Source organism: Pogona vitticeps, chromosome 6 (genome assembly GCF_051106095.1).
Source record: "Pogona vitticeps strain Pit_001003342236 chromosome 6, PviZW2.1, whole genome shotgun sequence".
In the NCBI taxonomy this organism is placed as follows: domain Eukaryota; kingdom Metazoa; phylum Chordata; class Lepidosauria; order Squamata; family Agamidae; genus Pogona; species Pogona vitticeps.
Window position 1 is genome coordinate 77,595,017 of NC_135788.1, and position 26,593 is coordinate 77,621,609.

Genomic DNA, 26,593 nt, shown 5'->3' on the forward strand with positions numbered 1-26,593 from the left:
CAGATGAAAGAACTTTCAGATATTCACTTCCTACTATATTAAATGTATTTATAGTATAAACCGGCCATATGAGTTATACAACCTTGGGTGAGTCAGAACACCCCTTCTGTGCAATGAAAGCAAACAGAGAGGGGAACTCAGAGTCATGGGGGGGGGGTTGTTCTTTTCCTCCTTCTGGCATGCTTGGAGGCCGTGCCTTCCAAAAACCCACACTTCTGGAAAGTGCTCTAAATGTTGAATGAATACTTTATTATGGTCAAAGACCAGTAAAACCAAATCAATATAAAATAGATACATATGATTATAGCTTGGTAAGATCAATCAGGGTAATAAAATTCCAATAAAACATTATAAAACAACCCTTCTTTCCAATTAATAACATCATGTATCCTTAATATAAATAAAACCTCAGTCAGTGTTATATTAAAAACATATCCATCTAAAATCACCTACCCAAGCATTTGATTACAAATAAACATTGCTGCCGCACAGAATTTGGCCACTTGTCTTGTAATATAAGGGGTATTGTCAGAGAGTAGCAGTTGGACATAATCCTCCTCTGATCTCCCGGGAGATATACAAATAATAGATGATAAAAGCTCCATACAAAGATCCCGATAGTAAGTACAGAAAAGGAGAACATGACCAACTGATTCAACTTTCTCACTGTTACAGGGGCAGAGAGAATCTGCTGTAGGCAAACCTCGAAATTTTCCCTCCAAAAGCTTGGAAGGAAATACATTGAGCCTAGCTAGCGTAAAAGCCCTTATGGCTTTAGGTGACATAGTGCTGGCTAAATATGAGGAGGTGATAAAAGCAGATTTCTTTAGAAAATTATATTTCCCTAACTGGCCAACATGATCCTGTAATTCAATGTCCCATACCCTTAACTTCACTGCATTGATGGCATCCTTTAGACCCATTGCTATAAGTATACTGGGGGAAAAGCCAATTTTCGATAACTCTTCATTTATATGCTTCTTCCACTCTGACTGATAGGAATCAAGTAGGATCAGTGGGGCCAAGCCTTCTAATGCAAAAATCAGTTTAAGCCAGTATTTCACCATAAGGACTTTAGCCTGTGCTTTGATGGATATTAGCCCAACCTCTAAGTGAAGAGCCACATTGGAAGTACAAGGTGGAACTCCAAGAATGGCTCCCACGAATTTGGTCTGGACAATCTCCAGAGGTTGTAGATTAGTGCAAGCGAATAGTTGAGAGCCATAAAGCATTTGTGAAATAATCCTGGCCTTAAAAACTTGTATTGCCGATGGTACATGCTTACCCCCATCAGTATGGAAAAATCTTCTTAGTGCTCCAGTATTTTTCTGGGCACTCATTGCTGCGTGGTTTATATGAGTAAGCCAGGATCCTGAAGAGTGAAAAACTATGCCAAGGTATTTGTAGCAAGCTACTTGCTCTACAGGGTGTCCATTTAGAGACCATTTATGCTTTATTCTCCTTCTACTCACAACCATAATCTTGGTTTTAGCGTAATTAATTATTAGTTGTTCTTTATTACAGTAAGAGGAGAAGGATCTCAGGAGTCTTCTAAATCCTATGCACATTGTTGACAATAAAACAGCATCGTCAGCATAGAGTAAGATTGCAATTGGGCGAGAGGCAAGTTTGGGTTGATGAAAATCGGGGTTGCTTAAATTCCCAACTAAGCCATTGATATAGAAGTTGAACAAGGTGGGGGCTAGTATGCATCCTTGTCTCACTCCATTAAGTACAGGGACTTGGTTGGATAAGATCCCCGTGGAGTTACAAAGAACCCGCAAATGCGTATTTTCATGAAGTCGCCGCATCAATAGGAGGAGCCGTTTATCGATACTTGTGGATTCAAATTTTGACAACAGGCGTTCCCTTGGTATGAGGTGAAAAGCAGATTTGAAATCTATGAAGGCTGCATATAGAGCACCACCTTTGGGAGCAGAGTATTTAAGTTTAGAATCTTACAGTGACTCAGAACGTTGTGGTGCATCACTTAGGAAGCCCTTCTGGGTCAATTGTTGACCAACTGATTTACACAAATCTTCACCATACAAAAGCTGATCCTTGACAGGATTCATACACAAGATTCTGCACACACACTTTCTGAAAATTCATGAATGTGGCTCGAACTTCTCTCAACCTCCTGGCACATCTGCATGACTAAATACAGGCGACTGCATTTGTCACTTTCTGGCAACTACCAGTGCCAGCAATTAGGCACAATTAAACTTTGCATGTAACCCCAACTGCCAAATAAATAAATAAAAGCCTTAAGCACAGAAATTATTTTATATATAAACATACAGTATCTGGAAATATTACCAACTTACACAAATAAATAAATATGTTATGTTCTGGTTTTGAAATTCAAGTTCAGTCTAGTGGTTAAGTCTTGAAACCCATAACTGTAAATTATATATTAATAAAAGGAATATATCATTCTGAGGCCAGGAACATACATTCAGAGTATCTCCCCCAGTTTTCAGTGCAGTGTTAAAAATCCAACAGTGCAATGAACAGAACCAGGAACTTACCAGCCCACACCCTCACTTCTTCAGATCATTCTTCAGAGATCAGCATTGTGCTGAATGTTTGTTGTAGTTTTTCTTAGAGTAGGACTTAGCTGAAATAAGAAAAAAGGAGATAGATATATTCAAACAAGCAGCAAAGATTAATTTAGCTTTTAGAAATCAGTACCCCAGCTTTGTACATTACTTTGCAGCTGCAGGAAGATGATTTAATTCTTCCATAAGTCATGAAAGATCTGTCAAAATGGCTGGATCTGTTTTGATCTATGTGATACTAACTGACCTTGTACAAGAATAGTTATTACTGAACTGTGATTCTTTTCCATTTTTCCTGCTTTCCTATGCTTGCCCCTGTCAGCCTCCCTCAGGAGATCATCCTGCAGAGCAACCAATGTTGTTTCCATACCATGCCACGGCCTGTTCAGCTGGAATGGATCAAGGGCATCAGTTTCATCCAGGAGTGCCTGGAGGTGATCGACCACCACCCTCTCAACCACTTTACTCAAGAAAGAAGCATTGGCGACGGGTCTATAATTACCAATACTGTCCGCCACAAAATTAGGTTTCTTTCCAATGGGCTAATGAATGTCTCCTTGAGGGTAGGGGAACCATGCCCTCCTGGAGAGATCCATTAATTATTGCAGTGGCCCATTTTGTTGTTACCAGCTTGGCTGATTTGATGAGCCAAGCTGTACAAGGGTCTAAAGAGGAGGAGGTGGCACGACAGCATGCAGGCACCCTGTCCACCTCATTGGATGTCATAGGTTGAAAGCAAGTTAAGATAAGACAATGCACTGGACAGTTCAGCTCAATCTACTGTCTGTAAAAAGGGATCAAAGTCCCAGCAGACGGCCTCCACTTTAGATTTTGTGGTCAAAGGAAATACTAGAGGGAGGCCTATCACTGTGGCCAACTCTGGATAGATTGCATATTATATGAAGAAGTTCTGCCTGCTAGTTGTGAGCATCGCTTATCCAGTCAGCAAACAATGCTCTTCTAGCAACCTTTACCTTAGCTAGGTAAAGGTTGGACGTGATCCTGGCGGCTTTTAGATTAATTTCCATTGGGTCCCTTCTCCAAATGCACTCTAGCCTTCTCTGATTATGCTTCATGGCCCTCAGCTGCTGGTTAAACCAGGAAGCTGGTCGGGTTCAGCAACAGAGAGGTTTGTGTATATTGATTAATTAAATTTATTTCTGCCTTTCCGGTAAAAAAACAACAACAAACACCCTCAAAGTAGCTAAACTAAAACTGCATAAATAATCAGAACTGCAGATAATGAGAACTAAACAGCACTTTGTCAAGAGATTGAGAAAATGAGGGATCATTGACTGTTGCTTTTCTAGAAAATCAGGCTTTGTAGTTTGTGTCAAATATGAGCTGACCAAAAGATTGGGGGAGTGCTCAGTAGTACTGGAAGGCAGTAACATCTGCAACTTGTGAGAAAGACAGCTTCAGATCACTTCTTGGTACTGAGTTAATTATGAAAATGGTTTGGGCTGAGTGAGAGGAGGGGGAAGAAGTTACTCTCTTCTTTGTGAGAGTTCGTGGAAACTTAGTGCCTCATCGGCAAATCTTCTGGAAGAGTCTGGAAACTGGAACTTTGGGTATAAAATGGGAACAAAAGTTGCTTTGCTTAGTCTAGTTATCTCTTAGGAGAATGCTATGCTCAAAATATGTGTGTGTGTGTGTGTGTGTGTGTGTGTGTGTGTGTATTTGAGCATAGCATCCTCCTAAGAGATAACTAGACTAATATATATATTTACTATATATATACACACACAATTGTTTGGTTCAGGATGTTGAAATACCACTTCTTGGATAGATATCTTGAAAGCACATCAAATATGGAAGATCTTTAAAAAAAGAAACTGGCAGCTTCATTTCAGCACCGTTCAAAGAAGGAGACAAAAGAAAGGAATAAAAAGGTTGTTGGTACTTGAAAACAGGCCTTACTTTGACCATTTACTGTATCAGGAGTCTGTGTGTTTGTGGGTGTATTAGTGTTCCTATCTTTCAGGGCAGGCACAAGGTTCAAAGTGCTTAGTCTTGTGGATTTTTGATAGGTCCCTGGAAGCACTGCTTAATCAGGGTGGTCTAGGGTGTTTTGGGGAGGGGTACAGGGGAGGAAGATTTCCCTCAGCCATCGGCACATTTGGCCCGCCTGGACTTCACCCACACCAGGACAACCAGGGCACAATTGCTGAATGGCTGTGTGGGCCTGGGAACCCTGACACACTTCAATCAAACTTTTTCTTGATCTATTTGAAAACTGCAGCAAATTACTAAAATGTACGTATATACACTTATAAGAGTGACTAACAAACAGAAGTATTTGAGCTAAATGTTTTGGCTTCTGCCTTTTTCAGTTATGCTGATAAAAGTTTTTCCCCCCTGGGAAACATAATAAATCACAATAATTATTATGCATGAAAACAGTTTAAAAGGTCAGAATGAACAAAGGCATCTGTGGGGCAAATGAATAAAATACTGTATATGTTAGCAATCTGTCAACTAATGAGTGACAAAAGGTAAGAAATAATAGTCCTATTCAGGTATTACAGTCTAAATCCTAGTAGAGCTTGAAGCATGGTGGTAATGTGGCAATGCATGTAAATCCCGCTCCTATGTCCCCATGTTACCTAGAAATAATTGAGAACTTTGCATGAGGAGTGTGAAATTCTGAAGCAGCGACTATATGCATGTTCAGTTCAGCAGAATTACAGTACTTGCATGCTTACAGTCTCTTCTTCAGACCTTCACTTGGCAACTTCCAATCAGGGTGGGGACATGGTGGTAGATCTTATGTATGCACCTCATCCTCACCACCCATGAGAAACAAAGAGATCAGTGACAAAATCCAATTGAACAGGTTGTGAGATCTCATGTTTTAGGACGGCCTTCCCTAATCTGGTTGATTCCAGCTGTGTTACACTCTAGGAGATCCCTAGCCATCAATCAGACAGTGGCATTTGTACTCCAAACCATCTGGAAAAGGCCAAGTTAGAGGAAGCAACTTAAAAATTGCAAAAAATGACACTTTTGAAGAACTTATAACAAAATATGCCACGGGGAGGGGGGACAACAATGACAGTCAAACATGCCATTCTCTGTAAATCCCACTGTTCTTTAAAAACTGACAATTAAGTTATCAAACTAACTAGATCAATCAATAAAGCACATTCCTGCCTTTCCAACATTTATGACAATTAACTAAATTCAAATTATTAACGCTAATGACCCAATTTTTAAACCTAATGTTCCAAACTTTCTGATGTGATCCTTTCATATTTGGACCAATTTGTTGTTGTTTTCTTTGGCAACATGCCCCTCTTCCGATAGATCCTTGTTCCATAGATCCTCGTTCTCTTTTGAATAAATTAGCTCCTCTGTCTTAACCATTTCAGAATCTCCCATCTCTACTGAACTCTTTTCTCTTTTACAGTTTCTTGCCATGGGATTCTACCAATCTTTTATCTGAGCTTTTTGAAATTGGCTTTTCAAAAATCCAGGATACAGATCCCAGTATTCTCAGTAGTTTTCCATTTTCCTCAACATCGCACATTCAAAGCTGACACATTCACTTCTCCAGGGTCCCCGTCACTTTATTAGACTGTGTTTTTCCTTCACCTTCTACTATGTATAGTTGTCAACAAGGCAATAGTTTATTGAGCACTCCATATTCAGCAGAGTTAGATCTCCAGCACACATCAGAAAGTTTGGAACATTAGGTTTCAACAAGATAGTCCAATGGCAGATTCAAGGACTGAATATTTCATATCTAAGGCTCCTCTCTTTCTTCCTGCTGGTCCTGTTTCTTTGGAACATAGTATAATCTCTCAACAGATGTATTCTTATAATGACACCCCAAGATGTCTCCATTATACCCATTAGATTACACTTAGTTTGATATCTTAAGAGGCATCCTCCTCATGTCCCATACTTTCTGTATTAGTCTATAGATGTGGAGGCCATGCACCTTCTTCCTTCCCTGTTTCCCATCTGTACTTGCAAAATACCAGGCACCACCTCTACTCTCCTGTTTCTTCCTTTCTTGCACCCGTTCTTGCCCCCAATACTCAGTTCAGTACTTAATTCTAATTTCCTCCTGCCTGATTTCACCTGCACTTCTCTGCCAGGAATTCTTCATATTGCTTGTGAAAGCCATGATTTAAAAAAAGAAAGAAAAGAAATCAAACCATCCTTACTACAGTGGGGTCTTGACTTGAGAACTTAATCCGTATTGGAAGGCGCTTCTCAAGTCAAAAAGTCTGTAGGTCAAGTCTCCACTGACCTACAGTGCATTGAAAACCGATTAATCCCGTAACAGGCCGTTTTTGTTCCATTTTGTTTTTTTTCTGGTCTGTAAGTCAAATCTCAGTCTGCAAGTCAAACCTAAATTTTGCGGCCAGAGAAGTCTGTAACTCAAAAAGTCTGTAAGTCAAGCCGTCTGTAAGTCAAGAGTCCACTGTACCACCACCTGATTAATCAGCAACTCATTTCCAAGATGTTGCTGTTATGTGCTGTCAAGTTGCCTTCAATTTACTACCTATGAATGAGCGATCTCCAAAATGCCCTGTCCTCAACAGCCCTGCTCAGTTCTTACAGACTCGTGCCTATACTTTAGGGAGTCGGTCCATCTAATATTTGGCCTTCCTCTTTTCCTGTTGCCTAATGCCTTTCCCAGCATTATTGTCTATTCCAGAGAACCTTGTCTTCTCTTGATGTCTGCAAAGTAGGACAGCCTCAGTTTCAACATTTTTGCATCCAGAGACAGTTTGGGCTTGATTTGATCTAGGACACATTTGTTCATTCTTTTGGTGGTCCAGGGTATTCACAAAGCTCTCCTTCAGCACCATATTTCAAATGAATCAATTTTTTTCCTGTCAGCTTTCTTTACTGTTCGGCTTTCACACCCATACATGATGGTTGGAAATACAAGATAGTAGATGGTGTTGGGCTTGGCCTCCATTGACAGCTCCTTACAGCTTTTCTAATTCCTTCATTGCTGACGTTTCTAGTCTCAGTCTTCTGATTTCTTGGCTGCTGTCTCCATTTGGGTTGATGATTAAACCAAGGTACTGTATAAAATACCTCTGTTTCAATTTTTTCTTTGTCAGCACTAACGTTGTGTGGCCCTTTTGCAGTCATGATTTTTGTCTTCTTAACTGCAGTTCTGCTTTTGCACATTCTTCTTTCACTTTCTCTAACAGTCATTTCAAGTCATACTTTATGCCAATCTGATGATGGCATCTGCATCTCTTAAATTATTGCTGTTTCTGCCCACAATTTTCACTCCTTCATCTGAATCTAATCTGGCTTTCCATGTGATATATTCTGTCTACAGACTGAATAGATAAAAGGATAAAATTCACCGTTGTCTGACACCTTTACGTACAGGAAACTGTTCTGTCTCTCCATATTCTGTCCTTATGGTAGCTTCTTTTCCACGTACGCATTAGGACAATCAATTAGCCGCCTAGAGTGGTCCTCACCGACCAGATAGGCGGGGTATAAATTAAATAAATAAATAAATAAATAAATAAATAAATACAAATACAAATACAAATACAAATACAAATACAAATACAAATACAAATACAAATACAAATACAAATAATAAAAATAAAAATAAAAATAAAAATAAAAATAAAAATAAAAATAAAAATAAAAATAAAAATAAAAATAAAAATAAAAATAAAAATAAAAATAAAAATAAAAAATAAAATAAAATAAAATAAAAATAATAATAATAATAAAATAATAATAATAATAAAATAATAAAATAATAATAATAATAAAATAATAAAATAATAACAATAACAACAACAACAACAACAACAACAACAACAACAACAACAACAACAACAACAACAACAACAACAACAACAACAACAACAACAATAATAATAATAATAATAATAATAATAATAATAATAATAATAATAATAATAATAATAATAATAATAATAATAATAATGTGCTGAGGAACACACATTTCTTTCAAGAGCAACCCATAGTTTCTGCTGTAGTCTATAAAGCACAGACTGATCTTCTTCTGAAATTCTATGTTGCACGCCAGCAGCCAGCAGATATTTGCAATATGATGTTGAGAGGCTCTTCCTTTTTGGAATCCAGCTTCAATGTCATACTTTTCTCACTCCATATACAGTAAAAGCCTTTGTTACAAAAACCTTGAGCATCACTTTGTTTGCAAATTAAAGCAATGGTCCTACAGTTACTGCACTTCTTGGGATCTCCTTTCTTAGCTATTAGAATGTATACTGAGCATTTCAAGTCCATGGTCCTTTGTTTCTTTTCCATATTTGTGGGCATATTCTTGTTAAGATTTTGAAGATTCAGTCTCTGTGGTTTATTTCTTATTTCTTCCTAGTGCTTTCAAAGAATCTTTAATTTTACTTTCTAGAACTGCAGGTTCTTCATCACAGGATTCCTCTTCAAAGGGGTCTGTCATCCCTTTATCCCTTCTGTAAAAAGGTAAAGGTAAAGGTTCCCCTTGACAATTTTTGTCCAGTCGTGTCCGACTCTAGGGGGCGGCGCTCATCCCGCTCTTCAAGCCATAGAGCCAGCGTTTGTCCAAAGACAATCTTTCCGTGGTCACATGGCCAGTGTGATTTAGACACGGAACGCTGTTTACCTTCCCACCGAGATGGTACCTATTTATCTACTCGCATTTGCATGCTTTCGAACCGCTAGGTTGGCGGGAGCTGGGACAAGCGACGGGCGCTCACTCCGTCGCGTGGATTCGAACTTATGACTGCTTGGTCTTCTGACCCTGCAGCACAGGCTTCTGCGATTTAGCCCACAGTGCCACCACATCTCTTCTGTATAGGTCTTCAATATACTCTTTCCACCTTCCTTTTATTTTCTCATGGTCGATAGCGTGCTTTCCTCTTGATCATTCAGCACTCCTAATCTAGGCCTGAATTTCTCTTTGATTTCTTGGATCTTCTGAAAAAGAAGATATTTGCTTTCCCCCTCATATTGCTCTCCTGTATTTCTTTGCACTAGTTCTTTTCGTATTTCTCTTTGTCTCTACATGACAGTTGAAAAACAGCATTCAGGGTTCTAATCAGTATGCATCTTTCTTTATTAGTGTTATGATTTTCATCAGGAAAACACCATTGATACTCCTCCACAACTCCTTCTCTTTATGGTCCAGAGACTCATAGTATTTAAAGATTAATTCAACATTTTCACCCACTGCATTATTCATTCCATTGTGAATCTGCAATAACTGGGGCTGATGAATCTCAGCAGTTCCTTTTCCATTCTTAATACATGCTCCAGGAACTGGAGATTCATTTCCTGGGAGAGACCACATGACAAGTTTAGACAGAACTGCCTAGTAGGGAGTCTCTAATCACCATGTGACATCTCCACCTCAGGCTAGTGCTGGGATTCCTTCCATGCTGGTGTCCTCCTTAATGCTCTGTGGAACAAGGGAGGGAACTGTGAACCAGATAGGCTCACATTGCAGGAGGGAAAACATAAAGAAGGGACATCATTTTTATTTGACAGTATGTCTGTCATTCAAGTAAATGTTTAACTGTGCTTTAAAAAAAATAATGAACACATTTTCACAGTGACTGTGCCTCAAGCATTATTTTTCAAAAGCTAACCCCCTCAGTTGGGTGGAGGAATGGCTCTGTATCAGATCACTCACTAAGAAAAAGGATAAGCAAGGAAGATACTTTGCAATGTTAGTATTGAAAACATATTCATATGTCAAGTTGTAGCTCTTGTCACATTCATTCTCCATGGATTTCTGCCATAAGGAACAGCTGGTGGTAGAAATCTAGCAACTGATTCTTGAGAAAGAAAATATTACTTTCCAAAATTGTTTGGAGTTTTTGTGCGTGCAGGTCAGTGCCCCACGAAAAGACTGCCAGCCTTGAAAGAAAAAAATTGTGACACTGTAACTTGGGGCAAGGGTCTGACTTTCTCCAGTATTATTGTACGTGGTACAGCTAAGACTTGTGAGAATCATCTGGAAGACTCTTAAAAAAACTGAGGTATTTTGGCATATTCTGCTGCCTGAATGCCGAGTCAGCCAATCTAGAGGACAGTTTCAGAGCCAAATTAAGGTAGCCTATGAATTCCTTCCTCTGATTCTGTTACCCTTTTCTTTCTGCCTCTGCCACCTGTTTTAATCTCTTCCTCCCTCACAGGGCAGGACATTAGCAGGTCATTTGCAGAGAGCTTTTGAAACTAGTTCCCCACCAGTTGCATGAAATTAGGGCAGAAGGCACCGGAAACCCACTCCCTTTCAATACGTATGCCCCACTTCTCCAAGTGGTGACAAATCCAAGAATGATACAATAGGATCCAAGGCAAAGTAGATGAAATATGGAAGGTCAGTGTTTTTCTCCATAAAAGATAAAAGAAACTAGGAGAAGAGGTGAAACCTTTCCCCTATGCCATATTGGCAAATGAAATTGCCTTCAGAAAAATATATTTACCCCCATGGGAAATCTGTTGGTGCAGTAATATGAGTCCCATAGTGCCGTGGTCAAACTGCAATACTGCAACCAAACCTCTGCTCACAACCTGAGTTTGATCATGAAAGTAAGCATCCTTCAGTCTTGAGAGACTATGGTAATGTGCTCTGAGGTCTTGGAACAACCTCTCCAGAGCACGAAGCCTGGGTAAAATAATATGGAGGATAGACTGCTACTCAAGCAGCAAATCCCCCCTTTCCATGTCTCTGAAATAATCCAATGGAAAGGAAAGAGCCAATACAACTGGTTCCAGCGATGTCACAGGATTTTCCAGAATATCACGAACTGCCTCCGGGACTCTGGCTCTGGATTTTGCCTTGAGGTTTACTCCCGAAGCCTCTTCCATCAATGGATGGAAGGTAGTGGAGGTTTGAAATCGGTTTCCCTTCTCCTACTTGGGCTACCTTCCAATGCTAATGAGCCTCACCTACCCAGAGTTGATCATGACAGATTCAGGTAGCTGGCTCAGGGTTGACTCAGCCTTCCAATCTCAGTAAAGTGAGCACCCAGCCTGCTGGGGGCAAAAGTGTTGTTTGCATCATTAAGTTGTAATCCACCCAGATAGTGTTTTAGCACCATGGGGCAGTATATAAGGCAAAACAACAAATAAGCAATATGGGAAACAGTTTTGTTTTGTTTTTTGCCTCCTACAGAAACAGTATGGAGGGATTTAAAATCTAGAAAACCAGTGCCAAGCTTGATCTAGTTTGGATCACTCACATCTTCATCCTCCTAATGCATTGATCTTTTCAAAAATCCATAGAAGATCCCTTTGATAAATATCTGTGGCCTTCAATTTTTTTGAGAACTGTCAGATTCTTTAGGCAGATAACACAGAAACTAATCCATCAGGTTGCCTCCCCCAGCTAACACACATTTAGTCTATTAAGGATATGATCACCCACCCCAACCTCCTTCTGGTCAATTCATTGCCCAGTTCCCTCTTGTGCTTTTTGAGATACGGACTATAGCTTTGGGCTGGCTTGTTTTTTAGGTTCTAGTCACAATTCCTACTTTTCTCCCTTGGAACATCTTCAGCTACACAAGCCAGCCCTTGCCAAGATTCAGTTCTAGGTGGCTCTAAAATTCAGACTGTTTTTGAGATTAAAATAACCTTGAAAGGATTGTTCCTACAAAAGAAGAAGGATGCATATATAACTTTTACAGAGAAGTAATAATAAATCAATCCAAGTGTGCTATCACAGTAGTATTCCTGAAAAAGACCCCCTCCATATTTTGGAAGCAATTTATTGGGCATGCTTGGGGATATTTATTAAAGAAGTTCTGCCATTTTTCTTTACATTTTCTAATACAATAGAAAAACAGTGCGCTTCACCAATGCCAACCAGATCAGTTCACTGTATTAACAGAGTAATATACAATACTTGGTGACAAGAAAGCGCCTTGGTGTGTCCTTGTGTATATGCCAAAGAAGGAGTTGCCACTACAGATGACAACCCTTTAGAGACGAGCTGCGTGCTGTTGTTCAGACCACGCCATGTGTCAGGGCAAGAGGCTGTGTGATTCTCAGTTTCTCTGACTTGTCTTACGTTGTGCTAAGGATTTTCGTATCTTGTTTATTGAAATAAACTGTTACTGTTGTACCGAACTGCTAATTAATTCATCACGAATGTTACTATATATACTCCATGTCTGTGTTGTTTTGGCATTATTTATTTATTTACTTCAATTATTTATTTAAACAAACTCTTTAACTCATCTTTCTCTTTACATCAATTGGTTTTTCTATTGTTTCCTTTGCAATAGAATGATGATTTGTTCAATTTGGCTACAGGCCAGTGTGATGGACAGCACGTGCAAAGCTCAAGCCAGGGCAGGAACAACAAATGGAGCTGAGGTACCCTTGGTTCCACCTTTCTCCTTGCTATGAACACTAAAGACAAAGATTACAGGCTTTAACACCATGCCAGTGTACCTACTGGGTTTTGACATAGTATACCTACAAACTGTGATTGAGGACAGAGATTACAGGCTTTAACAGTTCAGCACTAATATATATCACTTACACATAATAACAGAGGCTATGAGTCACTGAAGTGACAGGATTAAATACAAAACCTCTAATTATGCATTTAATCATTGACTATTTCTGCACCCGTTTTAGCACAAGGACATAATTTGTAGCTAGGATAAGTCATGACACAAGAGGCAGTTAAACAGCTGTGCAAATAGGATGACTTTTTAAAAACCAACTCACAAATAGAAGTCTTGCAGGCTAGTAATAACAGTAATTTATGATATGCCAAAATGGGCTTTGCAAATAAGACCATGGACTGTTCTATGCACAAATATGCAACAAAAACTGTCTTGCCCATCCAGTGGTATTACCTGACAAAGGTGTACTGAAAAAACACTGGCTGACCCCCCCCCCATTGGTGGGATCACCTATTTAGGGCCAGTTCTAGCACTTTTGGAATGCTGAACTCAATGGACCTCCTTAAGTCAAAATTATTGAGAGGGGCCTTGCTAACTGAGAATTCTCTTACATTACCTTTTCATGTTCTGTGCAAAAAGAGAATAGTAGTGTAGTAGAGGAAGCAGAATACAATATGTGGAAACATTGCAAGTCTAGAGGTCCAAGCAAATACCTGACTTTACCAACCTTTGGACGAGCCCTTTAAACAGAGAGGCACAAAGGATCTCCAGGTCTTTCCTTGCGGAACTTCATGCAGAATAGTCAAATGCTTCTAACTAACAGACTGGTATACAGATCAATATACGGATTGCTGCTGGCATAGTTTGGTTCAACCCAAATGAGGGTGTCCGCAGCCAGTTGAATGGAAGCTGAGAGAAAAGATGGGGGAGGGGGCTCATTGACGCCACGGGTTTGGGAACAGGATGAAGTACATTCCAGAAGGTACAATATCTGTCTGCATGCATTAAAGAAGAAAAAAATAAACAACTCTTTCCCCTTGGTATCATCTCTGTTTTAAATCACAGGTGCCAAGGCTTGCTAGTGTTTTGTTAGTTCAGGAGGTTTATATGTAACTTCAGCCCACACTTTCTCTTAATCTCTAAGTCCCCAATAAATCAAGCTGTAATATTCTACATATCCTGCATATCCCGCCGTGGCCAGTTTTGGGGGTTGGGGAAGTGGGGGAGGAGCCATTTCAGCTTCTAAAAAATACAGGAGAATCAGTCTTAAAATGAATCCTGAAAGCTTATCTTGAAAGCTTGCTTTGTGTGTGTGTGTGGTTGCCTTGGGGATTACACAGGGGCCCTGGTATGTCACATGTAGCCCCCCAGGCTTCAGAATTCCCACATTGCATCTACATGAAGCCACCAAGAGTGCTTTTTAGCTCTGGCTCTGGAAAAAAGTACCATCATAGCACTATCTCCTTCTAACATATGAATGAGGAATGGCTGTGCAAACTATTGATCAGTATTTGAATTTAGAGATGGGCTGAATGACAGGCCAATAAACTATGTTTAAATTCTGGTAAGATGGCATTTTTGTGGGCTAGGGAATCTTGTACCTAGAAATTAGGTCTGGGTGGAATTGCACAGGCTCTTAATGACCATGTTCATAGCCTGGTGGGGGTGGGTATACTCTTTTGGTCCATCTCTGTTGCTGGAGACCCGAGTTAATGCAGATATTCAGATTGTCTTTTATGAGTTTGCAGTAATCAGCTATGGCTCCTTCTGGACAAAGATAACCTGGCCATGGTATTGCTGATGCCAGTAACTTCAAGAGAGTATTATTGCAATGTATTCTATGTTGGGTTGCCTTTAAAGTTGATCTTATACATATAGGTAGAATATTGCAGCTTGATTTATTGTGGACTGTTTTACCAGGATACACCTTTAGTGAAGGAATTCCATTGGCAGCTCAGTCTCCTGGGGCCAATGGGAGTGACTCTTCTGGTAACTTCTCATAGGCTTAAGGTCCACTAGGACAGCGGTCCCCAACCTTTGGGACTGTGGCCTGGTGGGGGGGGTGGGCTCCGTGCATGACGGGGTGGGGGCCCTCCGTGCTGATGGGTGGGCATGTCATGCTCATGGGTGGCCATGTTGTGCTTGTGGAGGGGCGTGTCACACTCTTGGAGGGGCATGTTGCACTCACGGGTGGGTGTGTCACGCTCACGAAGAGGCGTGTTGTGCTCACAGAGGGGCGTGTTGTGGTCCATCCATCTCCGCGGTCCAGTTCCAGGAAGCCCACAGACCGACACTGGGCCACGGACCAGGGGTTGGGGGCCCCTGCACTAGGAGACCACTTTATACCTTTCAGCATAGCAGCTCCCACTCAATAGAATTCCTTACCAGCCAATGGTAGGCACATGCCAACATGGCTTCACTTCCACCACCCACAAGAGAGATTTTTGTTCAAATCAGACTTTGCAGACTTTGGGGCAATTTGGTTTGCCTTACTTTCCAATGACCACATGTGTTTCAAATAAAAGTGATTCATCCCACCCCTTTTGTGAGCTCTTCCACTCCTTTCTGGCACAGCACTAGGCTTGCAGTTTATTTGGGATAATTTGGAGAGTTTTTGATTATCCCATCCTACAGTTTGTGTGGTTGCTTAGTTCTCTCCCAAATAGAGCTATGGATAGCATTCTCTGCTGTGACGTATGCAATGGGTTACAATAGTAGAAAGGTTGGCAGAGAAACCCTCTCTTTTATTTTCCTCTTCTTACAGTAAAAAAATAATAATTCTAAGTCATGCAATAACAGGGGCTTTATGAATCAGGCAGTGCCTTTTTCTATGCCACAGCAGAGATTTATCCAATTCAGTGTATCAGTAACCAGACCGACAATGGTATTGAGAGCCGTAAAGAAATTGTATTGTAGCACTATTGTAGCAGTAGTAATACATACAGAATTGTCCTTTCTTCAGTCCCTTGGTCATACACATTAGAGCATTCAATGTCAGTCCACTTACCGTAGTATAAATAAAGAGTTCGTAGTAATATTCTGCTTTATAAATCAATTCTGCAGAATAACTCCTTTTTCTCTTCATTCAATCCCCCAACAGTGTTCTGAGGCTGTTAGCTTTATTGCCCCTTGTGGCCAATTAGAGATTAGCTTCTACAGGCTTCTTCTCTAGCATTTTATTTCCACAGCTGTATTAAATCTAACTGGTAAGCTTGTTGCTAGCACAGCTGTACTACTTGATCAGACTCTTACTACAAACTTTGATCATCAATTCCTACAGGGATGTTCTAGACCTGACATGCAGCACTATTTCAGATATCCATTTTAGACTGATATATTGCTGCAACACTATGCCACTTACTAAATTAAGCAAAAAAGGGGAAGTTGCCATGGCCCACAAAGTAGCAGCTGCAACAAAAAAAAGGAAAGTGGTGTGGGCATCAGTAAATGAAAGGGAGAGAAATTGAAGCAATCTTAAGTGCTGTCTGGATCCTTCTCACAGGAGAAGAAAGTCTCCTGTCTGAATGGAAAGAGATAAACTGTGAGATAAAAGAGATTGCACTGAAAACAAGAATCTTTTAATTGTGACCTGGATCAGTCCAAATTCTCCCATCTAGTTGTGTCCTGAACTACAAGCATGGTTTTATTAATGTAATTGTTTTGTGCCTCTAGTGCCTCAAGAAGTAGAAGAAGAGAGGGATACAAAAACACCACAAGACAATGTATATTTAAGAGGGAAATACAGCCACAGATTTACTGGTTAAACCTATCCATTTTGACACAGGATAGGGAAAGGGCTCCAACCAATGCCAATGCTTGTATGCTGAGGAACCATTAGGATGGCAGAACTTGGGAGTCCACCTAAGCATATTTCCCTTCCCTGGAGGTAAGGCTAGCACATCAGTCCCCAAACTGGGCATATGTGGAGAATCACCACCTCAAGAATTCTGATGGGTTTTGTTCTTTTGCGGAGTGGGCATGAGACCATTTCCCCCAAAAATGGATCCAGCTCAATGCTTTCTGAACTACTCCAGCTGTAATCGGTCTCCCAAGGGTTATCATCACACAGTTCATATAACTGTATGCCCCACCACCAGTTGAGCAATTGCACTCTGCCCAGTCAAACAACAGGTCTACCAAAAGGAAATGCCCTGCTGTTGAATATGGTAGCCTTCAGCTGCAGTCATCATGCAGCCCAGTGCCTTATATACTATTTCCCAGGATGCATTGCTCTAAATGTTTGTGGCCTCTGTGCAAGGTTTGCTTCTTCACTAAATTCATTTGTGCAATCAGCAAGTCCAGAAGGCTCAGGAATATGGGAGAGGAGAAAAAATGGTTAGTGTGAGCTTATCTCAAAGCATGTCCTTCACAGGATATCAATCAATGTGTCAGTGCTCAAGATGTGGATTTAATTGTTGAGTCCAAGATGGAGACTCCATCCAGGTGTTGAAACATAATTCAAAACCCACTGACAATATATTGCCGGTAAACTGATGCCGACTTCAATTGCAACACAGGCTCAGAGCCTGTGCCAAAGCCTTCTTTGTTCTCCATTGCTGCACATATGTTAAGTTCTTTCTCTCTTCTGGATTGATAAAAAGTCTTCTCCATGAAGTCTGCTTGAGGTGCTGGGACAGAGTGATTAAGAGGAAAAAGTGTAGAAAGGGTTGGAAAATGCTGCCCCTGAAGATTTCTTCCCCAGCAGAGATAGCCAGACTACTGGTTGGCTTGCACAGCTGTGATGCTACTAGAGGCCAAAATAATTGCATCAGCAGCCAGAAATAGCTAAGGTTGCCAAGGAAGGCAGCCACTGACCTCTTTTCTTTCACACTCCTCAGAGGTACAAACACCTCCCACTCTTGAGTAAATTGGGAAGCTGGGGTTATTTTTAAATATTTTCATTTTATTCATGGCATTACAATTTTTTTATTTCTTTATAAATCCTCAGGATTTTCCCCACCCCTTAAATGTAAGGACATTAAATACACACTGTGGAGAAATAGAGAAATTAGGGGAATGTGGAATATAAAATCCATTTAGAAACTTGAAGTACCTGGGAAAATGGTTGAGAAGGCAGTGGCCAGCATCTGCCAAGAACAAAGAGGAAAGTGATACCTTCAGTTGATTTTCTAAGGGAACATCAAAGCACTACCAAAAAGGATTTAATCCTTCTACCATATATCTTTTCATCAAAAGCTAGTCTACTTCCTTCCCCAGAGTCATGCAAATTGAAGGAGGATTAGAGCTCTGTGAACAGAAGAGGGGAAGAAGGTCCTTTTGTTTTCATAAACATTAAAGGGGATTAAGATGTTGATTAAAACAAGTCTGGAATAGATCATTTTAATGTATAAAAGGGATTCAGAAAATTTGTTAGTTGGCTTATTCTGGCCTGTTTCTAAGAAAAGGGGGCTTTGCTCACAGCTCAGTCTCAAAAGGAGGTTTTGTCCAGCTGTTGTCTGTGGTGCTGGGAAGGCTGCATTCTGTACTTGCCTAAGAACTATGTTGACCTTGCATTAAGGTGTGAATATCAGGTAGATATGTTTTGCCTTTGTCATTTCAGTACTTTAGTTTGCTTCAAGTAATTCTGAAACCTTCTTGTAACTTTGTGGAACTTGTCTTTTTACCTCCTTTACCCTTTTTTTCTTCTTTTAATAAGACATAAAAAATCTCTTCAACCAACTTCCTGAGTTTTTGGCTCAGACAGTTTTTGGTGCTAAAACCAGGTATTGCCTTGATCAGCTACCATGATTTCAGTACTGTATTTGTGTTGGTGTGGTGGCAGATAACTTGCAAAGCTGGGGTGTGTTCTAAGTGCCTAGCCTTCTGGAACTCCCGGAATGCACTGCTGAGTGTTTAGGAGAGATAAGGTTCCAGTCAAGTTCCATAGATTTCATCACATCTGACGCCTCTCTGAGCTCAACCACCCTAGGATAGGCAGAGGAGCAGTGGGGGCTAAGTAGATATAGAGAGTGAACCCTGAACAGGTAGCCAACACACACACACACACACACACACACACACACACACACAGAGAGAGAGAGAGAGAGAGAGAGAGAGAGAGAGAGAGAGAGAGCTGTTTATACAGTGATGCTATAAATAGGTTTTCTAAGCTTTAGACCTGAAAAGGAGGACACACCAACACACTAAAAGTGACTTCATAATACTGACAGGAAAATATGAACCACCATTTTGATCTCCTATATTTCTTATGCATTAAAAACATACAAGAAGTACACTTGTGATTAAATTAGATCTCTCAATGTAAAACCACTTAGATTATTACATGCAAAGGAAAAGCAGATGGCCTGTATTATGGTAATTTGATTTCCTCTAGTAAACATTACTCACAATATAGAAAATGCTTATGCTGATCTCTTTCAGGATGATGGGTGTGCTCTGCATCTCTGTTAAATGAATCTTGTAATTCCACTCAAGCTGCAACAGAGCAACCATGAATTCTAAACAAATCAAATCAAAACGTACAGTCCAATGCATCTCTTGATTTAGAAATTAAACAGATGTGTGCATAGGGTGGGGGAGCATTATCTCAGGTACTGCACAGAAGGCAATGCTCTTCTGACCTACTTTTGTTACAGAACTTCAGGATCCAACCTCTAAATGGGAATTGGGGAGGGGGGACAGTTTTTGGAATGTGTGTGTGTGTGTGTGTGTGTGTGTGGTAATCTTTCTCTGTAACACTGTACATTAGAGCTTTGCAAGGATTACATTAGACAAATTGCAAGCAAATAGGTGCAAAATTTTATTGTTGCACCTTTTAAATTTGGGAGGAAAAATAGATCTGCCAATAATAGGAAGAAGCAGAAAGCATATCTAGGCACAGTTGGCTCTTCTGAGGGTTTCAGAGTTTCAGATGGATTTGTGCAGTAACCTTTGTGCAGGAGGACTATTTCCATTTGTAGATTATACAGAAAAGGGAAATGCGCTGTTTCCCTGTGTTTTTATGGGGGGGGGGAGAGAGCAAGAATTAAGGTGGACCAAAGTAACAAACCCATAAAGTTTCAGAAATACTATATATGTACAGAGTTTTAAATTGAAGGAGAGCCCAAAACAATTTTACCTACTTTTCCCTCCCTCTTCTTGTTGGATTTTTGGGGGTGGATGGGTGGGGGCAATTTGTATGAAAATGGCACAAATGACAGAGGTACCCCCAGGCCAGAAAGCTCCAATGTTTCAAATGTATAGGTGCAGAGAAGAGACTTGAAAAGTATTATGATGCTGTTAGAAAAGCGAAGCAAATTTCAAAGCCCTGGTCCCCCAAGATAAGCAGCCAGAAACTCCCTCCCCTCCAAACATGCTGTGGAATTACAAAGTGGACCCATCAATTGCTCAAACCAACAACTTCTTCACTCTAGTACTGGATGCTTTCCCCGTGCCCACAACACACACAGAAGATGGTATTTCTGGCACTGTATTCTCTGTCTTTCAGACACTCTTAAGTCTGAATAAAGCTTTGAGTAGAAACAGGCTTTGGTTCTGCTAACTCAAGAGGAAGTTTGCGTTATCACACAAAATCACCCAAACTGGTCTATAGAGCACTGCAAATTCTTCTATATTCATCTTTTCTGGACTATAAATGCTATAAATGCTCAATATACATTTTAATCCCTACAGATTCAGCCCTTTTATCACTATAGTCCTTGCATCAGCCATAAGATTCCACTATGGAGTATTCTGGACATTATGTAAGCTGCCTTTTTATACTCATTGGTCTTAACTTTAAGTATTGTGTTTTTATGATGTAAGCCACAATTGTATACTCATTGTTTTCAACTTTAAATACAGTATTATCTTTCAATGATGTAAGCTACCTTGGGTAGCTTACATCTACATTTCTCCTTTCTTTAAGAAGACAGGTGGGGTAGAAATCTTTTAAATAAAGAAAGAAATGCATATATACTGCTATTGGGTATTGTTTTAGACTACTTTCACATCCATAGTTTCTCTCTAGTTATATTGGGGATTGGAGATAGTATGATGAATTACCTGAGAAGCATGTTCTTGATGTTAAGAAGAATGCAAGAAGCAAGTTCTGCTGGCAAGGAGCATTTTATCTTATACTACAGAAGGAGATTTAATATTAAAGTACATTTCAGGATTTAATCCTTTTGTTTTCTGTCTTGCCTATGTCCCTCCCTTCAGTATATGGTTGACTGTGACTTTATTTTCATAAAGGAACCTCACAATAATAACAAGATGAAGTGGCATTAAACAAGTTTAGGCCTATAGGATAGAGGCCCTCCAGCTGTAATATGGACGAATCTTTGCTTAACCCATCCAACAAATAAAGATGGCTTTAAAGACCTATTACAGGTATGGCAATTTCAGAAAGTTTTGACTATTTAGTTCATCCAAGATTTGCCAAATTGTCGGATTATCACTTATCTAATGGTTCTATTTCTTTTCATTTCTCCTCTCAATATACAGAGTGGCAACAAATTAATCCCCAGACAACAGGGAAAGATGATTCATTCTTCTTATGTCATCTGGATTAATACTGCCAGATGCAATACTTTAAAATTTGTCTCCCTCCTGTGTGTCATCTGTATTACAGAATTTTCTGCCTGCCTATCAGTTTTAAAAGCTATGCTTATCCCCAGAATGCTGAAGTTTTAAATCTTGACTGGAATGTTTAGCAAAAGCTTAACTAGCTTTCTCCTCATACCTCCTGACTTATTCCACATAGTTGTAAATAAAGTCACAATCAAACAGCAAAGGTAAGTAGAACAGATGGATTAGCATTGCAGTGTAATGGTATCCTTGTCATTCCTTCAATAATCTATGCCTCTGGTCCTTTCCCTTCTATGTGACTTATGACACCCCTATACTTAGCTGCTCCAGAAAGAACACCTGCAAGACAGAAAAAGGGTGTGCAGTGCGTGAGACAAGCTGGCTAGCAGGCTTGCTGGGATGAGTTGAAGCTCTTAAATGAAAGAATGAATGAACGTGAATGCAAATGAATGAATGAATGAATGAATATGTGTTCATGCACATACATACTTATGAAGGGAAGAATGTGAATGAGCATGTGTGTATGTGAAACAAGGGGACCAGAAATGGGTGAATAAAGATGGGAAGAGAGAAGTGGGACAGGAAAAAAGGATGTATCTGCCTATTTTGTATGAAGCCCCAATCACTACTGCCCAAAGAATTTGACTCTTAACCCCACAACACTTTCCCTGACAGAATAGTTCTTAGAACTGAGCACAGTTTAGTTCTATTATAATTGGGGTTTTTTTTTCTGTGCTTGCATGACTGTTACTTCAAAAGTACTGAATACTTTAATACTGCAAACTTCCATTTTGGATTGGGGAAAAAAGTTTTATCTGCTCGCTCTCAGCCGGGTAGTAGCACTATTTGCTTTCCTGTACGATCAGTAGCAGCCAGCCTATCTCCTTAATGATTTATAAATACTAAATCAACAGTGACACCACACTAAGGACTGAAGTTCAGAAACAGTTTCCTGAAATCTTCTAGTGTCTTTCATATAGTTGTTGTTGTGGGTTTTTGGGGGTGGGGTGGGAGGGGAAGTAGGTATCAGCACAGAACTGAAAAGAATGATCACACTGCAAATTACCATGAAGAAACACAATTCCAGATCTCTTTCAGCTTGAATTTAAACATAGATGGAAAATGAATGTCTAGGATACATTATCTGAGGTGATCACTAGGGCCACTAGGAACTGAAATGTGAAAGGTACAAACAATGATAATTATCTAAGCTGCTAATTATCTAAGCTAGCCACTAACAACACTGTTTTGGAGGTAATGCTGATGTCCTAGCACTGACGAGCACAATAACTTATTTAGTGAGGTTTTTTTTTAAAAAAAAAAACACAACACAACCTTTGTACAGTACTTGTCCAGGCTATAGGAGATGAAGACCAAATCACATAGAATTTAATTTGATTAATTCTTATTAGTCAGAATCCTAATGGTGCAGCTCCAGGACCAGGACTGGAAGTGGCAATTGTTGGACAATGCGGGCTCCTCTCTCCCAAAACCACAAAAGGCTTCCCAAAATCAAAAGGGAATCCTTGAAGAGAAGGGATAAGAAACTTTTGCTTAAAGATAAAAACAATCATGAATGGTGACACCATAAGCCTTACATCTGCAGAACTACGCCAAAAGGATTCTGGCCATTGAGTGGTCTCCCCACTGCAATCTGTTTTTGAAGTTCTTTTGCTCAAGGATAGCCATTTTGAGGTTAGGTAAATGGGAACATAAGTGGCACCTGAGTCCATCGGATAGTCTGGTTCTTGTGTCTGTATCTCTCTTGTGGGGATTTTACTTTTTCATTTGGAAAGCTGTCAGTACAAAAAATCAGGCCTCTCGTAGTGCATTATCATTTTATCATCTTTGAACTGCAGCAGCTGTATGTTTCTTACTGGAGAAGCTGTAAGGTTGAACTGACTTATACCTTCTCTCTGTGTTTGCCTCTTCAGTGGTAGGTCTACACAGCTTCTACAGCTAAAATAGAGAGGCCATACTTGCACCAACAGAGGTTGTTTGTTTGTTTGTTTGGTTTCATGTTCATTAATCGTTTTGCCTTGTGTTTGTTTTATTTAAATAGGTGATGTTTGCTGTGGCTGCTGTGGCATAGCTAGGACGGCTGGGCTGCCCCCAGCAATCTAGGAGAGCCTATAGCAGAATGCAATGCAAACCCTCCCCGCTTCATCTTGTATGAAAGCTGACTGGTTGTGGTCTTCCTCCAAATAACATCATGGGCAGTGCTTTTGAACAGGTTGGGGTGCAATACGTACAAGTTGGTCACAACCATCTCAACTTGGATTGGGTAGCATAGTGTCAGAGGGTGGGTTTGCTTCGGCCTATATGGGCAGTCAAACCTCTCTTTATTATGCCATGCTAGAGAAGAATTGCTAGTAGCCAGTTTGTTATTTCCTGAACAGTAGTTCTGACCCGTGGCTTTTGACTACTTTAGACTTTAATTCTCGGAAGGCTTTTGAAACGGCATAAGCTCTTGGCAATGCTACTTGAGACTTATAGATATATTCAGAATATATTTATAGGATCACAGTTGGACTAACCAGTACATATATAGTTTTAAAAGACCGCTACAGGCCCTTTCCTTTTTTTGAAAATGAGTATGTGGAGACACATGTGCCCTCTGGAGAGAAGTGACAAAACTAATGTTTAAACATGTTTTTAAAACATTCATTAACATTAATTTTTAAATGTTACTTATCAAATGCTGAACTTTAAGAGCTGCCCTCTAAAATTGATCCAAAAAGCTAATTAATATTTTAACACATTATTTCCAAGTTCTACAGTACTGTCTGGAAAGTGAATTTGTTGCATGGACAGGTCTAGGCTGAGTTTGAAGATGGGATATAACTTATTTAAATTCTCACAGAACTTTGCCAAGGCCTCTTATCCTACAGATAACAAAAATTTCATCAGTGATTCTGAAGCAAAGAAGATGCTTTTGGGGACAACAGCTGAAACACCATGAAGACATAGTCATGGGGCATGCATCTACCCGTTGCAGTGTCTTTTCATTTGTAAGGTTTGATATTTTCAGAAATGGAATGCCAGATAGTACAGGCCTTCCTTGCTGGCCATGTGCAGTAACTTCAGATGTTGCTGGACAAGAAATAGGAACCACAGAGGATGTAAAAATCAGGCACTAGTTTGTTACAATACTCAGCAGGAAAGCCTTTCATGTTGTTTTGCATATGCCCTAAACATCTGATTAAATTTCAATTGTTGTAAATAGCACAGTTCTCTATGTTCTGCTGTACTAGTCTAACAAACAAATGATTTATATACTTTGAAGCATTGATTTTAAAATGGTCAAATGCAAGCCTTGAGGTAACTGAGCTAATATATTCAAGTTCCCGTCATAGGAGTTTTCCAATTACTATTCAATTTGTTCTGCTTTTTAAAAGTTCTAGTAATTGGCTGAGTGATATGGGCTGTGATCTCAATAATCAAGACACATTTTTCATGCCTACCAAGCCCTCATAAACATTACTACTACATTTCACTCCTCTTAATTAGGTGGCAGACTGAAAAGATTTACAGATTCATTAGTAAAGCACATTTTAAGAGAACTGTCTTTTCAGCCTTTTTGGTATGAACATCTCACCATCAGTTCTGCAACAGCCCTGGATAAAATTGCCCCCTTTTTTTCTTTAAAGAAGTAGACATTCTCCTGGAATGATTAATGTTCATAACAGTGTGTTCCTTTCATCCTGGCAATCTAAAAAGCTTCTAATTTAATTAATGCTTTAGAAAAACTGAACTTTGCTCAAACAATTAACTATTCATGTTAAAACCTAAGTGGCACATCACAACCACAGAAATGAAAGCATTTTTAAATTGTTGTTCCACTCATAGTATTTTTAGCATTTGGGCTATAGAGCTGTTAGCGGTCTGGGCTTGCACTCCTAACGTCTAGCTATGGAAGCCTGCTCAAAAAGGAGTCAGTCCACGGGCCACCTGCATCGCTCTGACCTCTGAGTATTGTGGCCCTCTTAGATCTCTACTATTTAGCATGAACTAAGGAGCGCAAGGACTTCTAATAGTTAAGAGATCCTGTCTCTTAACTACTACAGTAGTTAAGAGATCCTGTCTCTTAACTAGTACAAGTAAACCACACTACTCTCAAACAAGAGGTCATAGAGTTTTAGCAAAGAATTAATGTTTCATACTAAGGCTCTGTCCAGAAGAACCCTATAAAAGACAGATTTCAGAATCCTTAAACTTTTAACTCACACATAAAGGAAAAAGTATCACACTTTTGAAAACTGGTTAGAAGTAGAGATGGGGGTATTCGTATTTGTATATGAATACAAATATCCCCGCACAGGTAACTTTAATGAGGGTCCAGCCCCAAGCGGCTGGATGGTCCACTCACTGATCCACCACAGACGGTGCGATTCTATGAATGGCTCCGCAGTGTACAATCTACTCGCCACTCTTCAACCTTGCAGTGAGGCTTGTCCTCCCACTTCCTGCCAGGAGTGGTGAGCGGATTGCAAGCTGCGGAGCAATTCGTAGAAATGCGCCATCTGTGGCGGATCGGTGAGTGGACCGTCCAGCTCCATGGGGCTGGCCCCTTGTTAACGCCACCTGTGCAGGGATATTCATATTCAAATACCCCCATCTCTAGTTAAAAGTCAAAAAGTACTAGTTTTGTGTACTGAATACATGAAATGTAGCTTTATTAACACTGTATTAGTTAGTTCATCACAGGGGTGCAAATCCTCACTTCCCTCTCACATATGGGGAAGGATGAGGAACTGCAAAATTATTCTCCTCACCCTATGACAGAGAGAGGTATTTTGTGGCTTTCATATAAAGGAAGTAAATTAGAACAAGGAGGACTCTCTCTCTCTCTCTCTCTCTTTTGCATGAAGTTAGCAATACAGTGCAAAAGGCAACTAACACTTTAAATGCAAATAACACAGGTCACACAAAATGGGAATGCCTGCTGCTTCATTCCATGGATTCTAAAGGATCAGAAGCATTAACAGGATGTTAGTCTCTCTCTTAGCAGGCAACCTGTGTTTGCTAATAAGTAGGTGTTCTTTGCTTCCCAAAGGGAAAGGACAGATTTAGATGTCCTTATAAGGTGAGAAAAGAGCACTCTTTGTCTTACTCTTGCCT

At 40.0% G+C, this 26,593-nt stretch overlaps 1 protein-coding gene across 3 annotated transcripts in view; it reads right to left on the bottom strand.

Annotated features, from left to right (window-relative positions):
• LOC110075381 (poly(rC)-binding protein 3) overlaps positions 1-26,593 on the bottom strand; it is a 279,989-nt gene that overhangs the window by 158,935 nt on the left and 94,461 nt on the right. For all 3 annotated transcript variants that reach the window (XM_078377629.1, XM_073003939.2, XM_073003932.2), the window contains exon 2: positions 2,532-2,620. The gene's annotated coding sequence lies outside the window, so the exon portion shown is untranslated. The remainder of the gene's footprint in view (positions 1-2,531; positions 2,621-26,593) is intronic.